This window comes from Scatophagus argus, chromosome 7 (genome assembly GCF_020382885.2).
Source record: "Scatophagus argus isolate fScaArg1 chromosome 7, fScaArg1.pri, whole genome shotgun sequence".
Classification (NCBI taxonomy): Eukaryota; Metazoa; Chordata; class Actinopteri; family Scatophagidae; genus Scatophagus; species Scatophagus argus.
Window position 1 is genome coordinate 6,905,801 of NC_058499.1, and position 19,760 is coordinate 6,925,560.

General features: G+C 44.8%; 1 protein-coding gene across 1 annotated transcript in view; it reads left to right on the plus strand.

Annotated features, from left to right (window-relative positions):
• The window catches only part of plxnb2b (plexin b2b), a 112,324-nt gene that overhangs the window by 21,309 nt on the left and 71,255 nt on the right, over nt 1–19,760 (plus strand). Inside the window, exon 2 of the mRNA XM_046395454.1 lies at nt 2,142–2,322. The gene's annotated coding sequence lies outside the window, so the exon portion shown is untranslated. The remainder of the gene's footprint in view (nt 1–2,141; nt 2,323–19,760) is intronic.

Here is a 19,760-nt window from a genome sequence, read left to right on the forward strand (position 1 = left end):
TTTCACTCATGGTCTTCTCCTATTTTGTCCATGTCAGCCTTTTGCTCATTAGATGTTTTTGTTTGTGTGTGTGTGTGTGTGTCTTGTGAGTACATGTCTGGCAGGGCTTTGTGCCTTGTGAAACTAAAGCCTGGGGGCTGGGCCCACACCTTCTCTGGAGCTCCTGTAATTGCTCTTTTGGGGCTTTGTCTCTGGCTCTGAGCCCATCTCCATCACTCTTACTCTGTCTTTCTACATCAGTCTTTGGCCTCGTCCCTTCTTTTTTTTTTTTTTTGCCCTCTCTTCGACCCCCCCCCTCTCCCCGCATGGCTCATTATGGCTGATCCCCACCTGCCCAATCAGGGAATTCTCTTTAGACACACACACACACAAATACAGAGCCACTCAGCAGTTTTCAGAGCTGCCTGTCGCTCGGATGGTTCATGTACTATCTGCTATAAAACAGCTTTGCTAATACTGTTTGGCCGAGAAATGGAAACAATTGTGCCGTCACATTTTTCTTCCTCCAACCGGTGCAAACAGACAGTTTCTCATCTCTGTTCTGGCTGTCAGAGCACACTTTTTTTTATAAAATCCTGGCCCTTCAAACCCCAGCTCATGCCTTTTGTATACACTAGCCTCAGACACAGGCTTCTAACCACAGGCCTTTTCCTTTTCCATTCTAGCCCTCCCTCCAGCTGGTCACCCTGCAGCACCACCATGCCGATTCCCAGGCTAGGGGGCTTACTTTTGAAGGATAATGGATGTGGCCAGTTGCAGCTGTTCAGCAGCAGGGCACTATCATAGGAGTTATCTAAGGGCCTGAGTGGCCTGTGATGAATGGCTCGGAGCCGTGTGTCTCCACCGATCAATAAGCCACTAGCACCCAGATGAGCTAGATGCCCCCTCACTCTGCGCCCCTCCCCATCCACACATATATCTCCCTCTCATAATCTCCTGGTATGTTTGTGAATTTTTCCCTCCAATTCATGGACTGAATTGGGCCATTGATCTTTTATCCTCGGCTTGTTTTAAATAAAGGTCCAGTATCTCTCTCCACCCGAGCATGCATGGTTTCTGACAGCAGTTATTGCTACACTGGCGGCAAAGCGCGCAAACATTACGTTAGCCTGATCGAACGCCCGTAATCGGAGAAGGAGAGCAAAGAAAATGAAAGGAGAGCGAGTATGAAGCTGCTTTCTCCCACCCTGGAGCACCGCTGAGGCTTCCATCACAAGGCTGATGCAAGCAGAGGTCCCATGTGGATGTACACACATTTGTAATGCAGACAAACACACACGCATACACCAAGAGTCTTGCTGTCAGGCCTCATTGAGCGCAACCTGTCCCAAAGCACCTCAAACAGCCCCGCCCAATCTGAACACAAATGGGATCTTGTCAGTTTATTCTCTCCTCTCTCTCTTTGTTTGTGCACACATGTATGTGAGGTCTCTCCAGACCACCAAAGCGTGTAAATCTGTGTTTTTCCTGCAGAACAACAGGTGTGTCACAGCTACTGTATGTGTTGGTTTTTGATGTGGTTTTGTTTTTTTTCTCTCTGCACGCCTGCGTTCTGCCGATGAGGGATTTGTGATGAAAAGATTCAACTGGAAATTTCTCTCCCTCTCCCTTTCTCCCCTCCAGGGACTTTCAGTAGTCTGTATCTTTCTCTCTTCCCCCTCATCTCTCACCTCTCCTCCCACTTTGCCCCTCTCCTCTCCCCCCCTAGCTCAGATTTTTTCCTCTGATCTGCTGTTGTCTCTGTCACAAAGAGCAGATTCCCAGCCTGGTAATTGCATGTCTACTGGCCACCACACCTGTTGCTGTCAGTGCAGCGGTGTGGGAGAGCAGGGGGAGCAATGTCCTCTGGCCTCTATGGCTCTAACCCTCTCACCACCAGCTTTGCCACGGGCGTGAACCCATGGGGAGGTGGGGGCGTAGTAAGACGAGTGTGTACATGTGCAGTCACAGTTAATTTCGTTCTTCTGCAACCTTGAGCTTCACCTCCAGTATGTCTGTCTGTGCAGATGCATGTGTGTGTCTTCTCAAACCTAGCTATTGCTGATGATTTTCTCTCTCTCGCTCCCTCTCTCCCTCCTCCTGCTCTCACTCTCTCTCGGTCTCAATCCCCTGCACCTTCTCTTCCCTTTCCCCTCATCCAGAGCCCGGGCCCTTAATGAAGCTCGGGGTCAGCGGCAGTGTACGGCTAATTGGCCAAGTTTGCCCGGGGCTCCGGCTGCCTCTGATTGAAGTGACCAGTGAGGGCCCATTGTGCAGCCGCTGCTGCACCCTGCTCTGTTCCACTCCAACAGCCAAGAAAGCACCCCTGTCTGCCTCTCCCTAGTGAGTAGCACCTGAGGTCATTTTATTTCACTTACACTCCCAGTACTTTGTCCAGTTTTCAGGTATCAAAGCGCCCACTGACAGTTTTTTTTTTAAGAATCACTTGTCCTAAATGTCATTCCATGTCTCTTCTTCGAAAAATATCTGTTTCTGAGACTTCTGTCTCCTCTTCTTCTATCTATATTTCTTTTTTATTGCTAGACTCTCATTCCCACACATGATCCCAGCATTTTCTCACTTTCCTTGGCTTGTGCCACCCTCACACTCTTTCTGCTCACTTGCCTCAGTGGGATTCGGGCAATTACTATGGTCCCCCATCGGCTAGCAGCCAGGAAAAAAAAAGAAAAACAACTTCCAACCCCTATTTCTCTCGCTATACACCCAGCAGTCCCATCCCTGGCCAAGCTGTATCACACTGTTTGGAGTTAACAGGAGGGGTTGGAGGCGATGGCGCGGGGGGGAGCTGGGGTGCCTCTAATTAGTCAAGCCTCCACTTTTTGCTCGTTAAGGCAGTCCTGGCTCCCATTGTTTGGCTGTCAGTACAAGAGTGGAGGTAGTGGGGCGATAGTGAGCTCTAGGGAAGGGACTGAGTAGGTAGGGTGTACAGAGCAAAGGGGAGGGATTGAGGCTGTGGCTTTGCTACCCAGCAGATAGTTGACTGCCTCACCTGGGAGTTTCACAGGCTAGGATCAGCCCCCAAGTGCCACACACACCAATGAAAACCCTTTTTGTTATTGTGCTCATAGAAGTGGAACATTGCTGCCTAGTAACTGTTGGTCAACACTGTGTTTTTGTGTGCCATGAAACAATGGTCCAATTATAAATCGAATCTTGGTCTACAAGTTAGGATAGGTTGTATATTGTCAAAACTTTATTTGCACACTAGTAGGTTTCTGTGCTTGTTTATTAATGGCTGCAAGTAATTAAATTTACTCTGATGCTTATTAATCCCCTGCAATTAACTGCTCCCATAATTGTTATATACAGCTATAAAAGCTTCCTCTGTCCATACCTCACTGAAGAATGGAAAGATTAAAGTCACTACAAATATATCTAAGATTATGCGAATAATGGAAAGGTGAGGAATATTAACATGTAATTGCACAGGACATACTGTGTTTGAGTTCACCCACTGTTCATTACTTCCTCCTAAACTGTTTCTGTGGTGTACCTCAACAGAAGCCACAAAGCCTCAGGACTTGCTGGTTTCTTAGTGTGCTACACTCGTCCATCTGTTGAGGGCTTAACTTGACAGACAACTTCTTTCCTCACTCGTCTTCTCCAGAATCACTGTTTGCTTAGGTCATAACTCTTGCGCTCCAATTTCCATCACATGTCCTCCAGTACTGCATGCCTCCCAGCTTGCCCACTGGTGTTAAAGATAAACAAAATATGGCCCACTTGAAATGCAGGATAGGTGGTTGTTGCTGGATGAATAGAATCTTGGGGGGGGGGGTTTCCTTTTTCCTCACAGTACTTAGGCTACACTCGTGAATTAAAACACAGCACATTAAAAATTCACACTTCTTATTTTTGGAGTTTTCTTCAATGTTGTTATCCCTTTGTTGTTCCCACGCTTCAACTGACATCCCAGAAGATGGTGTAAATGTCATGGTAATAACATGCTTTTTGGTATCCGTGAGGATTAGGAGGTGTCACTCATTCCTCCCTTGGAGGTTTGTCTTGGCACAGCCCTTGAGCAAATAGGTACTTGGGGATGAATGAATTAAGATGCACAAGAGCAAATAAATCTCATTTCTTTGTTGTCCTTTTCTGCGGCGGTGAGACTGGGGCCTATAGTTTTCTTTCTTCTTGTGCGACGCTGACCTTTTTATCTGCTGTTTTATCTGCGTTACTTTTAGATGCTTTGAACGTGCAAACACCACAATTTACTTCTCTGTGTGAGATACTCCTGTAGTTTACCTCTTCAAATGTGTTTCTGTGAAGAATATAGCAAAAATAGGTAAGAAATGGATGGTGATATATTTGACAAATAATATTTCAAAGAGGAATCCTATGCAAAATATTGTTTTTGAGCAGTATTCCACATTTGTTTGGAATATTGCTGATGGCGATACCCTAACTGTGGCACTTCTGAAGTTGGTTCAGGTTAATCAAGTGGGGAGCAACATCAAAAGTCCTTTCTGTGATATTCAAAATGAGTCAGACTTTAACTATGCATCCCCAGAGATGAGAGTGAATAATTCATTCGTCACACTAAATCAAAGTGATGATCCTAACGTCAATGTCTGTGATCTATAGAACCTCTGAAATTGTCTCAGTGGTTTGGCAAAGGACAATGTGTCATGTAATCTAAAGTCCACTGCTATGGTCAGGTCATAGTGTGATAATGCACATGTTAAAAAAACCCCCACAAAACCTCTTGGTCCACAGAGGATAATTTCTGTTCAGATTTCTCTACGGTGATAAATGTGTAATTAAATTCCAGGCTTTAAAAATTCATCATCACCAAAGCAAGGTATTGCAGTATCGGCATAAACTAACACCTTTTACAATGTGTAAAAATGGTTAAAAAATCTGTGAGCCCCCTCCTGCTGCCAGATGATAAACTTAATCACCGCAGGCCCAGGGCAGACAGACGGGCCCTGGTTGCCGGTCCGTGTTTGGTTTTGCTCATCGAACACAGAAAATGCCATGTCCTTGCGGTACCAAAATAATATAAAACACCTTGTTCCTGACTCATCGCCCCTTCCTCTCCTCCTCCGAGCTCCCCCAACTCCAACGCGATACTGCAGCCCTCCAGTTTTCCATCGCCCCCTGTGAATATCCAAGCTGTCGAGGCTGACTGGGCTGAACGTTTTCTTGCCAGGGCACAGTTGGAACAGATCCGGCCTCCGGGCCACATATACTGCTCCACTCCAGCCCCTGCAAACAAGGTCTGCCCTGTGCAACTGTCATCTAAATGCTAAGCGCTTTGGATTGCAACGGTAGATTCCTTTTGTACATACTTAATCACTTTTTTTTTGAGACTGCTTGTCCTTTTGGAACGTGATAGCTTTACATGCTTTACAGCTTGCTGAGCACGAGTTTCTGTTTGAGGAGGTTTTGTGATTCATTGAATTTGCACTGATTCACCAAAAGAGAAAGAGTCTTTGTTAATCAACAAGGTGCAGTCTGTATAGATGATACAGATGCTTTTTGTTTGGTTCACCCTTCTCAGGATTATGAGCTTTCCTTTACTCAGAGGCGCAGTTTTTTTTTTCTTTCGAAGCAACAAATGTTGTAATGCTATCTTTCAGATGATGGTATAAGACCTGTCTGCTGACTTAATCGCCCATCTGCATCTTGAGGGCTGAGAAATGTGGCCGTCAGGCTTTATGGGAACATAAGCTAAACAGTCAGACCCACTTACAGAGGAGGCATGTTGAGAGACAGACTCCAGACGAGGCTCTCAAACAGTTTCATATCAAATCCACAGACATACAAATCTCTGCAATGATCTGCCAAGTTTCTGCAGAATTCACTGGAGCAGGAATAGCAGAATTTCACACACCACCCCCACCACCGCCCGAGCCCCCGCTCGCCTCCTCTCAGCCATCACTGGACGACGCTTGGCAGCAGAAGGTGATGGGAAACATCTGCGAAAGTCTGTGTGTTAACAGAGTGGTTGAATACACTCACCAGATGAAAAATCATGTGTTTTTATGTTTGTTTGTTTTTGTTAAATTATTATTTTGGAAGCATCTTTTACATGGCAGCAGAGTCAGTTATCCTGACATAGATCTCACAGTGGAATGAATGAAATATGAATGCAGATACGACATGCAAACTGTTCCAGTAGTTGAAAGCTTCAGGGCTGATGTTTTGTGAATTCATTCTAACGATCGGGCACAAGTAGGAAAAGGAGGGATGATAATGCACTTCCTTTGCCGCTAAATTACTTCCTGTGGCTAACGAAGAGGAAGTAGAGCCATCCCTGTCTTCATTTCCTATGTTTCTCAGTTTACTGTGGACTAACAGTGTTGTGTTCGCATGCTGACTGGTGTATTGTCAGGAAAAAATAATACGAGACAACGATTCAGCAGGCCCTCCGGATGCTCCTCTGCAGCTGCCAGAGTTGCGACTGCTCAGAGTCACTTAAGTCTCTTTTATTTGGGTGTGCTGAGCAATATAAATAATGAAATGGAGCTAGTAATTGGTGGTTCTTGGTAATTAGGACCAAGCTGTCAGCTAGCGAAGTTGCAGTCTGATGGTGCTGCAACACGGGCAGTAATTACTATTATCTATGGGGGTTGTTGACATAACAATAATCCCATTCTTAACCAGGATAGCATGGCTTATGTTTCCTGTCCCCATTTTTTAAGGGGATCAACCACATAATACACCAAATAATGCCACAGACATAAATCTTGAAGTATTTGCGTTAATGTCCTTCAAGGAGCCAAACTCTGCAGAGGAAGACCCCCTAGCCCTGAATTTTCTGCTCAGTGACTATGTGAAGAGCTTGTCCATATTTTCATTAGTCAAACAGTTTGACTTTTTCCCTGCAAGCGGTGTGACGCCTTACCATAAACAGCATTATCAACCATCTCAGCAGGTTTTCTAATACCCCTGTAATCCTGTCATTTCATTCATGGATACTGCCGGGGTTATTCTGGGCCTGGAGCGTATCTTCCCGCCTGTCTCTGCTCCTCTGTGTGAGAGATTGGATTCCCCATCTCCCCTCCTGCTCTGTCTTGCCACACACACACACACACACACACATACATACATACACAGTCATGTTACCATCACTTTTGGGGACATTACATAGACTTACATTCATTTCCTGGAGGTTTAACCACCACCTAACCATAACAATAAACATTACTTGCCTAATCCGAACCCTTACCTTAACCTAACCCTAACCTACCCCCTAATATTTAATGATTTTCACTGTGGGGACTTGCATTATGTCCCCGTAAGTAAGATAGGTCCTCTTAATGTGACTGTGTAAACAGTTTTTTGTCCCCACAACTACAGGAATACATGTCCACACACACACACACACCACTAGCACTAGCAAACATGTTCATGCCTGACTTTTGGCTCATCTCTTGTCAGATTCCCGTAGTGTAAATGGGCTGGTCAGACCTGATGATATATACAGGGTAGAGGACAATGGCACCCTATACCCCGTGCAGGTGATGATTGCTGGTTGCAGATAATAACTTGCCCTTGCTAAAGTGAAATTCTGCTCATCTGGCTCAAGATTTACAAGCACGGCATTTGCCCTGTGAGATAAAGAAAGCGAATGGTCTCAAAAGCAGAGTGCCCAGGTGACATTTTCACTTCCTGCTATCATGCAAAGTAACGAACGTGCTGGAGACGTGCATGACTTTATGCAAAAAAATGTGGAGTGTGATGATTAGGTGAGTGGAGGGGTGCAGCTCGGATGTGTGCGTGAATGAAAGGTAGACGAGTTTCTGTTTTCACTCATACAGTGGCACACAACATGCAAATTGCGTCGGCTCTGAATTAAATATGTGGCACCTCGTTGCTCAAGGCATGATGGACATTTAAACATATTGCAACATGGAGAAAATAGCTTTTTCAGTGGGTTATTTATGGTGAAGATATTGTATTCATTTGATTATAATAAAACATCCATTACACTCTGAGTGAATGGCATGGGGAGGTGAGGCCGGCAGAGTGCAGCTCAATGCAATAACGACGGTGCGTCTGCTCTAAATGAGCCAAGGAAAAGAGCAGGTTCCTGTAGATATTAGTTTCCTTTGTAGGGGTGCTCAGATCTGGTGATATGCTTTGTGAGGAGTAATAAAGAAATATATCTGTTTTTATTGTTCCTTGGCGACAGTGTTATGTTTAGAGCGAGTATAAAGAGCTGGAACATGGCGTAAAATGATATTATGGCCCATTAGGTGGGGGCCCAAGCTAAGCGTAGCTAGCGGTAAGTGAGGACTCGGGGTAATGGCGTATTGTCTGTGATCTGCTCTTTCACTTCTCACTGATTGAATCGTCTACATCACTGGCACTCTGTCTCCTGGGGAAGCGGAGTAGACGAGGTGATTTTGGCTGAAGACATCACTCTGTCAAACCTGGGAGATAACAGGTTCTGGGGATTGGAGTGGGAGCGTCCACAAATGTAAAGGAAAGGTGACGGTCAGGAATTATAGCGAGATTGGTGCGTGGAACGAATTGATCCCATGGTGTACAGGTGTTCCATTTCGGAATAGAAATCACATTATTCTTCATATCTTTGCATCAGGTCTCTTGCAACAAAACAGTAATAAACAAGAATCTCAGGTGGATTTCTGACTATGAACAGAGGAAAATGTGTTCTTCAGCTCTGTTGCCATGTCTTTTAGTTCTTTTTATGCGTCAGTACAGCCTTAACCAATACTCTCAGGTTTCTCAGTCTTCTGACCCTGTATCTCCGTCTCTCTGCTCTGGATCTCTACAGAGCTGGCTGTCTGCCGCTGGGGCTTTCCACCAGTGGATATCACTGGGAGGGGTTAGGATCATATTAAGGTGCTGCTCCGTCTGGCAGCACCTTTAACGTGCCCTTCCCTTAGGATCCACTCCTGCTCGACCTACTGTAAGGAGAGGTCTGCAAGGGCTGAGAAGCAATAAATTAGCATACCTGACAGCTCAGGGGTCTCCCACTTGAGGCTACACCCAGAACAGGCCTGTAAACTCAGCTTCACCTCTCTTCCTAGTCAACCTTTTCCAGTTGCGTGTGGAATAGGCAAGGCATTGTGTTGAGCGGCATAGTTTATCTGCTCTCCTGCACAGCCAGCATGGGGGCGCGGGAAGTAATCTGAACCAAGTAGGCAAAGAATTCCAGGCATCCTGAATGGAACCAGATGTGTGTTTTTGTTCACTCTCTGCTCTCTGCTCTTGGTGATTTCTAGTTGTACATAATAGAAAGACACAGAGGCATACATGAATGTGCCTCTGGGTGCATAATCACACACACACACACATACACACATACATACAGTACATACATACAAATCAGTAAAAGCCTGCAGGGCAGTCTGGTTTTCATAACAGAACTAGATGACATGATAATGGCTATTGCAGGCTTGTTTATGTTTGCATAGCATTCTGGCCTTGCAGCCTTCTCTCCTTGCCACTCATGTGGTGTTGATTGTACATGCCTGTATATGAGGGGCTGTACTGACCCTGAAATGAGCAACACATACCTCCATTAGTGAAAGCAAAAACAGTGAATAATAGTTAATAGGAACCTTTGAACAGAACTGTTTAAGGGACACAACCACTCTTCATATTTTTCAAAGCTGAACAACGGGAAATGTAAACAGAAACAAAGATATGCCCGTATTTGCTATTCTCAGCAACTGTTCTCTAAGTATCATGAGAACACTGATTATTCACGGAAGGGTTGGATATCTAACTAAAATATTTTTTATCATCAGAGAAAATGTTCTGGCAAGATGTTATTGCCATTTTTCAGGAAATCAACTGAATGAGAAAACAGACCAATGTTTTGAAAGTCACTAAAAATATTTTTGGCAGAAAATGCGTTTACATGAATTGAGATGTCAAACAAAAGAAACACTGCTGTGACCGATAATATCAGTAATGGCACAATGAGCAATACCAGAGAGCGACCAAGCACAAAACAGAATTGTTGGAACTGGAATGAAATTTATCCTTTTTTTTTTTTGTTATTAATTATACCTGTGGGAATGTATTTACAAGTCTAATTGCCCTACACTAACTATCTGTTTTGCATTCTTTTTGGTTTCAAATTTGAAAACCCTGTAAAAATTAAATAATAATTTAAAAAAAAGGTTAACATCACCCGCTGGTTTCTGCCGTTACACCTACATTGCATAAGTGTTGACCCCGAGGCCGTGGATAAAGCTCTTAGATGGTTCTGTCAGCAACGCACAAAGGCTTTTCAAATCTATTGCACATCCAAAGACTTGTTTCTCCTTCTTCTTGGCTCCGCTATACCATCAAAGAAAGTGGTGTTCATTGGCTGGGTTTTTGCTAGCAGGAATGTGTGACTAAGTGTGTTTGTGCCTGTTGCCTGAACATGTAGGCCTGTATCAGCCATCACCACAGGAAATGACCATCCGTTTGCTTTGAAGTCCCAGCAGAGGTTTTCATTATTCATACTATCTCCAGAGACACAAGGCAACACACCCGACCCTCCCCACTCCTTACATTGGTGTTGCTCTACACTCACCCTCTACTGCTCCCCACTCTGAGCCTTGCCACCAAATGCCTGTTAGAATACAGAACAAGCATCTATTAGCATACAGTATGGGAGTGCTGGTCGCCACAGGGCGCAAACCCCACCACTACCCCCTCACTTCTACGCGCCACACTTGCCTGAAAAGGCTGAGAGGGCACGTGTAATTGCATTTTCTTCTGCCTGTGCAGAAACTCAAATGCACGATACAGGAAATTCTGAGATCCCCCAACCCTGGCCCATCCTTCCACTTCATCTTTCGTAGTTATTTCCACTTGCCTCACCGCTCACCTCCGCCCCCCTCATACCTCCACTTCCTCTTCTTGCGCTCCTAGCATGTCGGAAAGTGTGGTGTGCGGAGATGAAATTAATTGGATCGCAGTGTAGAAGTGTTCAGCCCCCCATGGCGTATTGCTGTGCAAGGTAGGATTGGCACATGCTCGCCAGAACTTGCTGCAAGAAGACCAAGAATTACTCCGCTGCCAGTTTGTGCCAATCTGGAGACTTCACACATGAAATCACATCCTTCCATAGAGACACACACACACACCGTATAGGCTACTCTCCCGCACACACATCCATACAAACAACAACTTTCTTTTCTTCAGTGATTCATACAATATATATGTACAAATTTCAGAGCAGAGAGGCAGATGTGTTGTTTATCTGCCAGTAGGGCGCATGCCAAAACAGCATGCCTGGGCTGGGTGTGGCTGAAATCTGGGTTAGGAAATCCCTTGTCGAGGTTATTACATGCAGTAATGCTAATGAAGCTTTTGCTCCAGTAATAGCATTACCAAATGGAAATGCTAACCCACATGTTCTAATCGAGCATCACAATTTACAATGACAAAATCCTAATGACTAAATGTGTACTCTTCTAGCATCAGGACAATCTGGATCCTGCGTTCGTATGTTAATGCCAGCTTTTATCTGATACGAAAGCAGAGACTCCAGGCAGCAAACCCTTTTCTGTGTGAAGTACCCGTTTAAAAGCATGTTTTACTCTGTCCTAAAGCTGGTAAATTTTTTTAGACCTGTGCCAATACACTACTGTGCAGTGTCTGTGTCGATTATAGCTTAATGAATATGGTCATTGTTTGTGTGTGTGTGTGTGTGTGTGTGTGTGTGTGTGTGTACGCTCAGATAAGACAGTAGCTTGTGCTTTCCATAAACACGCTCTACTTACAAAATCCCTTTTTTATTTATCAAAATAAGCCAAACTCCTCAGTGGATCAGTAGTGTTTTATATTGTATTAGCACAAGCAGCAATACAAGAATGAAAACAGAAAAGTTTCAGGCTGCTATGGTGACCACAAAGTTTAATGCAATGACGATGAACTGCAATGCGCTCGGGTTTAGTCCAGCAGGAGACCTTTGTTCCATGACTTATCACTACATCTAATCATCTAATAAAGACATAAAAGTTTCCTGATATAAATATGAAATTATCTGTTTAAAAATAAAGGATAAATAAACATACCTTAAAACATGACCAATGCCAACATTCAGTATAAAGTGCGTTAAGTAATTCATGGACACATTTCTGTCAGAGCTCAAAAAGCATCAGGCCACACTGTGGTTTGACACACAGCCTGACTCCATTAATGTGTGTGGAGCTCGTCTGTTGTTATAAATGCTTTCTCTATACAGAGGTTGCTATTTGTCTCTCCCTTGCTGTCTGATCAGTGCTGCGTGGCTTCGGCTTTTTGACTTCTCTGTTTGGCCTTCTCCCACCGTCCTGCTGGCTGGCTCTGTCTGATTTATGACAGTCTGCAGCTAATGGTACAGAACCAGGATTTGTGTCTGTGGTGTTGTGACTGGATCGGTGCCGGCTCATTGCCCCCCCCCACCACTTCTCTGTCTGTCTCTCTCTCTCTTTCACTCGCTCCCTCTGGATGAGGTGAGCGTCAGAGTGAGATGGCCGGTGAGCAACTCGGCTGTTGATCAGCATCCCCACGCTCCGACTCATTCGTCTTCAACCCACCCCCCACTTCTTTCCGCCAGAGGAATCAGGCTGCATGCTGGCGGGAGAGCCGACTCACCTTCAGACAAGGCCACCAGACCTTGCCTCACCTTTCATCCCTTTTCATCCCTCACGCTCCCCCGGCCTTTCCTTATACGCACACACACACGCACACACCCCTCACTCTCTGTCCCTCAGTGTCGGCACTGAAGACTGGGGCCAGGCTGCGAGGCAGGCAGGGGGCCTTGTATGTGGAACTGTGTTAATTAGCACCGGAATCTGGAGACGAAAGCCACGTTATCTACCGCCACAACCACCCCCCTTTCCAACACCCCCCCATCTTCTTCCTTCTTCCTCTCTCCCTCTCTTTATGTCTCTGGAGGTTGCTTCCATCATGCCGCTTGCGTCGCCAGGTTTGTGAAGGATGTCGCTGCCAGCTGTCTTTTTCATGGACGGCTGCCAACCTCTCCTCATATCTTCCGTCCGTTGTCATTTCCTCATTTATTCCAATCTCTTTCGTCTTTTTTTCCTACCTCCCCCCGTTTATCTGTTAATGAACTTTGTGTCTTGAGCCCGTTTCTGTTTTCCAGCCTTGTCTCGGGAAGAGTGTGTGTTTTTTTTTTATTTAGTTTTCATAGACAAGGACAGGGTATAATGGAGCCCTTGTTGGCACCGTGGCGCAGTGGTACCAAGGTCGGACCGGGCAGAGTGCGCTCAGGTCGGCAGACGGCCTGTGTTCGAAGCATCCATGCCAGCTCCACAATCTGTGAGCAGTGTGTTAAGCGCAAAACAGAAGCTCCATTTCCCCCTCGGCCTGGCGGTGTTTGCCTTCTTCAGTGGCCCAGTAAAGGTCAGAGGAGCACGGGCAGACAAGGAGAGCTTTCTGTCCCATCTGAACAATGAGAATCCCAATCGATCAGCAGCTTCTGCTGCACCTTCCTCTCTCTCCGTCAAACCAGGCAACATATTTTCTGTGGGGAAACAGTGCTGCTATGGTACCTTCACCCCTGATTGAGTTCTTTGCACTGTGGTGAATTGTAGCACATTCCATATATGAACATTAGCTAGAAAGAGACAGTGAAAGGCAGAAGTGCGGCGCTAGCCAGAGTTGATTATCGTACATGTGTCTCGGCTGTTTAATATAAAAAGCTGTTGAAAGCATGGCTGACGGAGCCCGCACATGCTGCCTAGACTAGCAAAATGGGAGGATTTTTCTGTGTGCCTAGAGACTTTGAATTTGTCTGGCTTCTTGTCCTTCTGTGTGTGTGCGAAAGTGAATCCATTTTTGTGTCCGTCTGTGTTTTAGTAGCTGAGTAGCCCTGCCTCCCCTGCTGCGCGAATGCTGTTAAGCTCTCCTGCACTTCATTTGACCCTGGCCTCCTATGAGGTGTCATAGCAAGCAAAGTGTAAAACAGATGTATGCCAAATAAAGACATAAATCCCTCCCACACAGACACAATAACACACAAACACACAGTGCGAGCGTACAATGAGTCAGTCATTCCTTTTATTCGCACTGTATAACTTTTGCTCCAGAGACTTCTGACTCCATAAATTAAGCTCACTTGGCCTTTGATTATATCAATTAATCTGTGCTGGCACTGCTTTATGAAGGACACACAGGGCAAAGCTAATTGGGCCTTTAAACCAGTTACATACAAGAATTTCCATGTCATTATTCACTCTTCTACAAAGCGCTTTCCTCCTCCTCCGTCTTCAAAACAATTTCTGTGCATCTCTGTTGTTGTTGTTGTTATGTTGTTTCTCTTCATATTTTTCTGTTATGTGCCTCTATTTGTCCTTCTACACCCCAAGAACCCTCCCAATGTTATTCCACCCATGGTTATGTAGGCTTTTGAGAGTTGGAATTTTAAATATCCTCTCATTGATGAACTACTTTGATATCCATGTTAGAGTGAGCTGATTCCACCATCGGGGGAATTAAGGCCTCTTTTGTACACTGAAGCTCCTTGGTGCCACGCAGAGCTGTGATAGTGCCTTCTCTCAGAGAAACAGAGCGACAGAGAGGGTGGGAGGGCGCTTCTCTCTGATCTCCTGCCTCACTCAGAACCATCTGTCTGGTTGCTGGCCCAGCATTCTGTGCCTATTAGTATTAGCACTTACAAATATATACATTTCTCACATCCAACTTTTCAGAGAAGTCGTACCTCTCACTGAGTTATTCTCGCCAGGAGATAGGAAGCGAGAGCAGATTGAAGCCTGGTAGAGTTGTGGGAGCGATGCCTGCCATTGCTTCATTGAGTGGTAATGTCGGGGTGAGGGGAGTGGGGTGCACGCGATTTGATGGATAATGGAATGAGGACTGCGGATTGGCTGTGTGAACAGGATTTGTAATATATACCAGACTGGCTAATGGAATATGTTTGTCTCCAGCAGCTTGATATCACAGCAAGCAACATTAACTCTGAATACTGCCTGCTGTATGTGCGCATCTATCATTCCTATTCTTACACTGATAGAATAGCTCCCTTCAGCATGCATTAGCAACAGGTTTTACACGGCGACATTGTAAAATTGCTAACTTGTGTGATGAAAACCGAACCTCAAAGCCTTTGATACCCGCGGTAAACATGTACAAGACCACATTTAATTTTTATTTATTCCGTGTTTGCCAAATCATTTCTGTTGTATGAGATGGTGTTGCTCTGTTAGTCACAGATAGACGTTTAAGAAGTTTGGGGGCGCAAGCAAAGTGATATTCACAGATGCTAATAAGCTACATACAGTGTAGCCCTCTTCCTGTCATTTGTCAGTGCTAGGTAAGCTTCTGAGTCGTACAGCGGGATGATTTGGTGTTAAGTCTGTCTGCTTCTTTTTTTCTTTTTTGAGATATCTTGGGGTGAGCAGCTTTTATCCAAGGCTTCCATTTCTCTTTAGGAGCTGGTGACTGACTCTCCCGCCCCTCCTTCTCGGTTCCTCGCTGCTGTGAAATGGAATTGCTTTCTCGTTCGTTAAAGATTTTCTTGTCGCTGCCTCGTACTACTCCAGGACTGAGATCACTTGAAATTGCTGAAAGTTCTCAAAAACCACTGGAGAATTATGGTGCGGCAGCAGTGCTGTGGGGGGTGGATGGGGGGAGCCAACATAAATAAAGAAAATAGCTTTTTTTTCCCTATTTTTCTGAATTAAATCTGTTTGGGGGACTCTTTTTTTTTGACAACACACAAATTAATTCTGGCAAGTTGTCGCTTTACATTAAAGCATGAAGTGGCCTGCTGGTGTAAGGGAAAGCAATCCGTCCTCTGGTTGCCATGGAAGCAGGTGCATTGTAGCATTGGGTACCAGCCATGATGCCAAAACCACTGCCCACCTGTAATATCCTATAGGCTTTTCTGGGGGTGAATCGTCTCCCTTTCAGGCCATACAGTTGTCTCTGAGAGAACATTTAGCCCATTTTGGAATTGCGCTGGTATTTATAAAGCACTATTCTCTCCCTCATACTTTAAGAAGCAAAGAGTAGAGGATAATCTGCATGTGCTCCAAATAATCCCCCTCCTTTTTAAATTATGCTTCTCTAAACAGTTCTTTGCATTGAATAAGCCATATAAACTTTTCTCTCTCTCTCACACACACACACACACACACTCCTCCCTCCCTTTTTTTTCTACTCCACTTGCTTCTTCCCCTTTCACTCAAACTCATCATCAGTTCCATCTGCCCCAAAACAACACAACTGTTCCACGCGTCTCACATCCATGCCCCGGCACCCACAGATTTGGTTTACCAGTGCAGCATTGCTTGTAGGGGGTGCAGCGCCAATCTTAATCACACTGGTTGAGCACACCTGTGAAAACAGATGTCCACTGGGGCTGGCATGCTGTTCCTCTTTATGGGTGGAGCGTCTGCCAATGGCTTTCCACCACTGCTCCTCCTCCTTCTCCTCCTCTTCCCTCGCCCTCCTCTGCACAGAGTCTCTCAGGTCCCCAGCAGGGCAGACCTGGCCTCAACACCCAGACAGGAAGCCACCACGGCGGCATCAGGCAGGGGGCAGGAAGCACCAGTCCCCAGGCTTCACCCCCCTGCTGTGTTTATTTTAATATTAGCCCTGCTTACAGATGATAATGAGAAAGTGTGATCAAAGACACAGAGCTGCTCTCCCTCCCAATAGACTGGACATGTTGATATATTATGAAGTGTACGATGGATTCTGAAGGAATCTGAAGCTGTTATGATCCTAAATCAATTTTTTAGCCCCTTTTATGAGAGAATTTGATAAACAGCAGGTGTTGACCTTTTAAAATGAACCTCTCCAATAACAAATGGATCTCAGTCATAAGAATGGGCTTACGCTGGTATATTCAAGATAGAGAGGCATTAGTGCGGGCATACTAATTCCTCCATACGATTAAGTCCTTTATGATGACATTAGCCACCGCAGTGTTGTGTTTTGTCTAATTACATCCTTATCTGATAGAAGGCATCTTTTAAAGGCAGTGCCACATAGCTTGTGCCCAGAGGCCTTTGGAATAAAGTACATCATTAAAACGGCGCACCAGATAACTACTGATGTTAATGATTTAACCAGACAGAATGATCTATATTAGTGAATTTTAAAAAGGCAATAAACACATCACTAGTCTTAGTAGGAAAGGATTGTGTGATTTCTATCCAGCTGTGCGTTTTCATCCGCCAATCTAAAGTGTCATCCATTTCGTACGGCCATGCAGTCTCACCTATCCCTGCCCAGCCAATCCTGTAAGGGGCTGGTTCATCCAAACGACAATAAATAAATAAATAAATAAATTCTCACTTACATTTCACAGTTTGTAGCCATGAAGATAGTTTTTATTTTGTGTCTGGGTTTTCAGATATCCACCTGAGATTTCTACTGCCCACCCAAACACTGTGGAGGCGAAGGAAATTTAGTTTCCGGTGCTCACAGCAGTGAAAAATTGCATTTTAAAAAATTCAACGGCAGTGCACTTTCTCTTTTTTTTTTAAATGTAGTCCCTATAGCCCCATTCGCATGAGTCTAAATCTCTGTAAGAGAATGGGTGATTTGGGTATTGCTGCACCAGTGCTGGTCGGTGATTTTAATCTGGTCTAGAGCGCATGTGTTGGTTTTTCACTCCTGACCCAGTGATAATCACACACCCATTCATCTACTGCTTTTTGGCACACTCGCTGGTCTTCCCTCAAGTCTTGCGTCTCGTTTGAAGAAACACTCCACTTTGCAACTGTGAACAGAGTTACATCAGCTGAGCACACGATCAGACAGCTAAAGATGTGGAAAAGGATTTTGCTGACCTGACATATTGCTCATTAACTTCTGTCCACTCATACAGTGAAAGCGTAATTAAAGATAAACATTATAAGAATGAGAAGACAGGCTTTTAACAAGTAAACAGTTGTAATATTACAGGTGATGTGTGTGTTTACCTTTTTTAGTGCGTGCAGTGAGCCACATGTACATAGACAAAACTACTGGGACATCTGACCATTACACCATCAGTGACTTTAATGGCATTGTATTCTAATTACACAGACATTAATGAGTTGGTCCCCCCTTTGCAGCTTGAACAGCTTCCACTCTTCTGGGAAGGCTTTCCACAAGGTTTTGGACTGTTTCCTGCATTATTTTTTGCCAGTTCATGCATTTGTGAGGTCAGGCACTGATGGTGGGCCAAAAGGCCTGGCTCACAATCTGCGTTCCAGTTCATCCCAAAGGTGTTGGATGGGGTTGAGGTCAGGACTCTGTGTGGCCCAGTCAAGTTCTTCCACACCAAACTCATCCAACCATGTCTTTATGGAGCTTTGCTTTGTGCACTGGGACACAGTCATGCTGGAATAGAAAAGGGCCTTCAGCAAACTGCTGCCACAAAGTTGGAAGCATAGCATTGTCCCAAATGTCTTTGTATGCTGAAGCATTAGGATTTCCCTTCACTGGAAGTGAGGGGCCGAGCCCAATCCCTGAAAAACAGCCCAACACCACACCTGAATTCAGTAATAAGGAGGTGTGTCTGAATACTTTTGTCTATATAGTGTCTGTCACACTGTTGCATATGTCAGTCACTTTCATACAGTAAAAACATGACCATTCTGACTTTTAATATGAGGCACTTGATCTGTTTGTGTAAATGAGTTAACTGCAACAAAACAATTACTGGCGTGATGAAGGTCATGTGATTTTTCTGCAGCTTATTATTGTTGCTTATAAAACATGCTCCTGTGGTTTGCCAAAAAGCCTTCTGAAACAGCTATTTTGTAAACAACTTTATTATTCATTTATTGTTTGGAGGTAGGTAATATTAATTCTGTTAACACTGTAAATTAGATTTCATTCACTTCCCTTCGTTTTACTGGGCTGGAGGCAGAAATCAGAGGTAAAAACAAAGCTATCTGCATAGCTTGATACCACTACAGCCAAATGAGAAAATGTATTTTAATGATTTTTGTGGATCGACCCTTTAACAGTTTTGCATTAAGACACATGGCAGACCCGGTCAGCTCACCACCATGATGGGGCCCACACCCTCCATCCGTGTTCCAGCCTCCACAAACGCTCCATCCCCTCGCACGTCCTGCATTGATCCAGGCTTTTATCTCCACTCTGATCCCTGTGTTATTTCGAGAGCGTAGGGATTGCTTAATGATCTATTGACCTGATCTGCCGATCTCTACAGTCAACCACAATGGACCATCTACTAAAGAGAAGCCTGTAGGGCATGCTCTCCTCTTTCATGTACTCCCACTTCCACCTCCTCTACATCCAGTCTCCATACTCCCTGACTCCCTGTGCAACCCGAGAGAGATTAGGTTGTAATGTGCTTTAAGCATCTGGCTGTAAAGTGGCCTATGTATTTTTTTTTTCTTCCTATTTAACAGCGCTCTTCTTGAGATTACTGCTGATGACTTGGCTCAGCTGAATCATCTCACTGTGTTTTCATTTAACTTAATGTCTGCTTGCATGCGAGTTGCTGACAACAATTTGTTTCGCCACTCGTGTCTGGTTTGTTTGAGGCGAGATTGCCTCATTTGAACTGTGACTTTTATGCTCCCTGCAACAGGCTTACTGCTTCATTGAATCAAAAACAAGGCGCCAGAATGAGTTCTACATGAAATGGAGCAGTGTGATATATGGGGCGTCTCATGCAGCTTAGTTTCCTCATGTTAGACATTAGCTGTTGGTTGTGACGCCGGGAAACATGAGGAGAGCGGACATACAGACAGGCAGCCTGGTGTGTATACAGGTAGTCTAACAAATGTGAAAAACCACTTTAACACCACTGACACATCTGATTGGATCTTGCCCTATGTCTGATT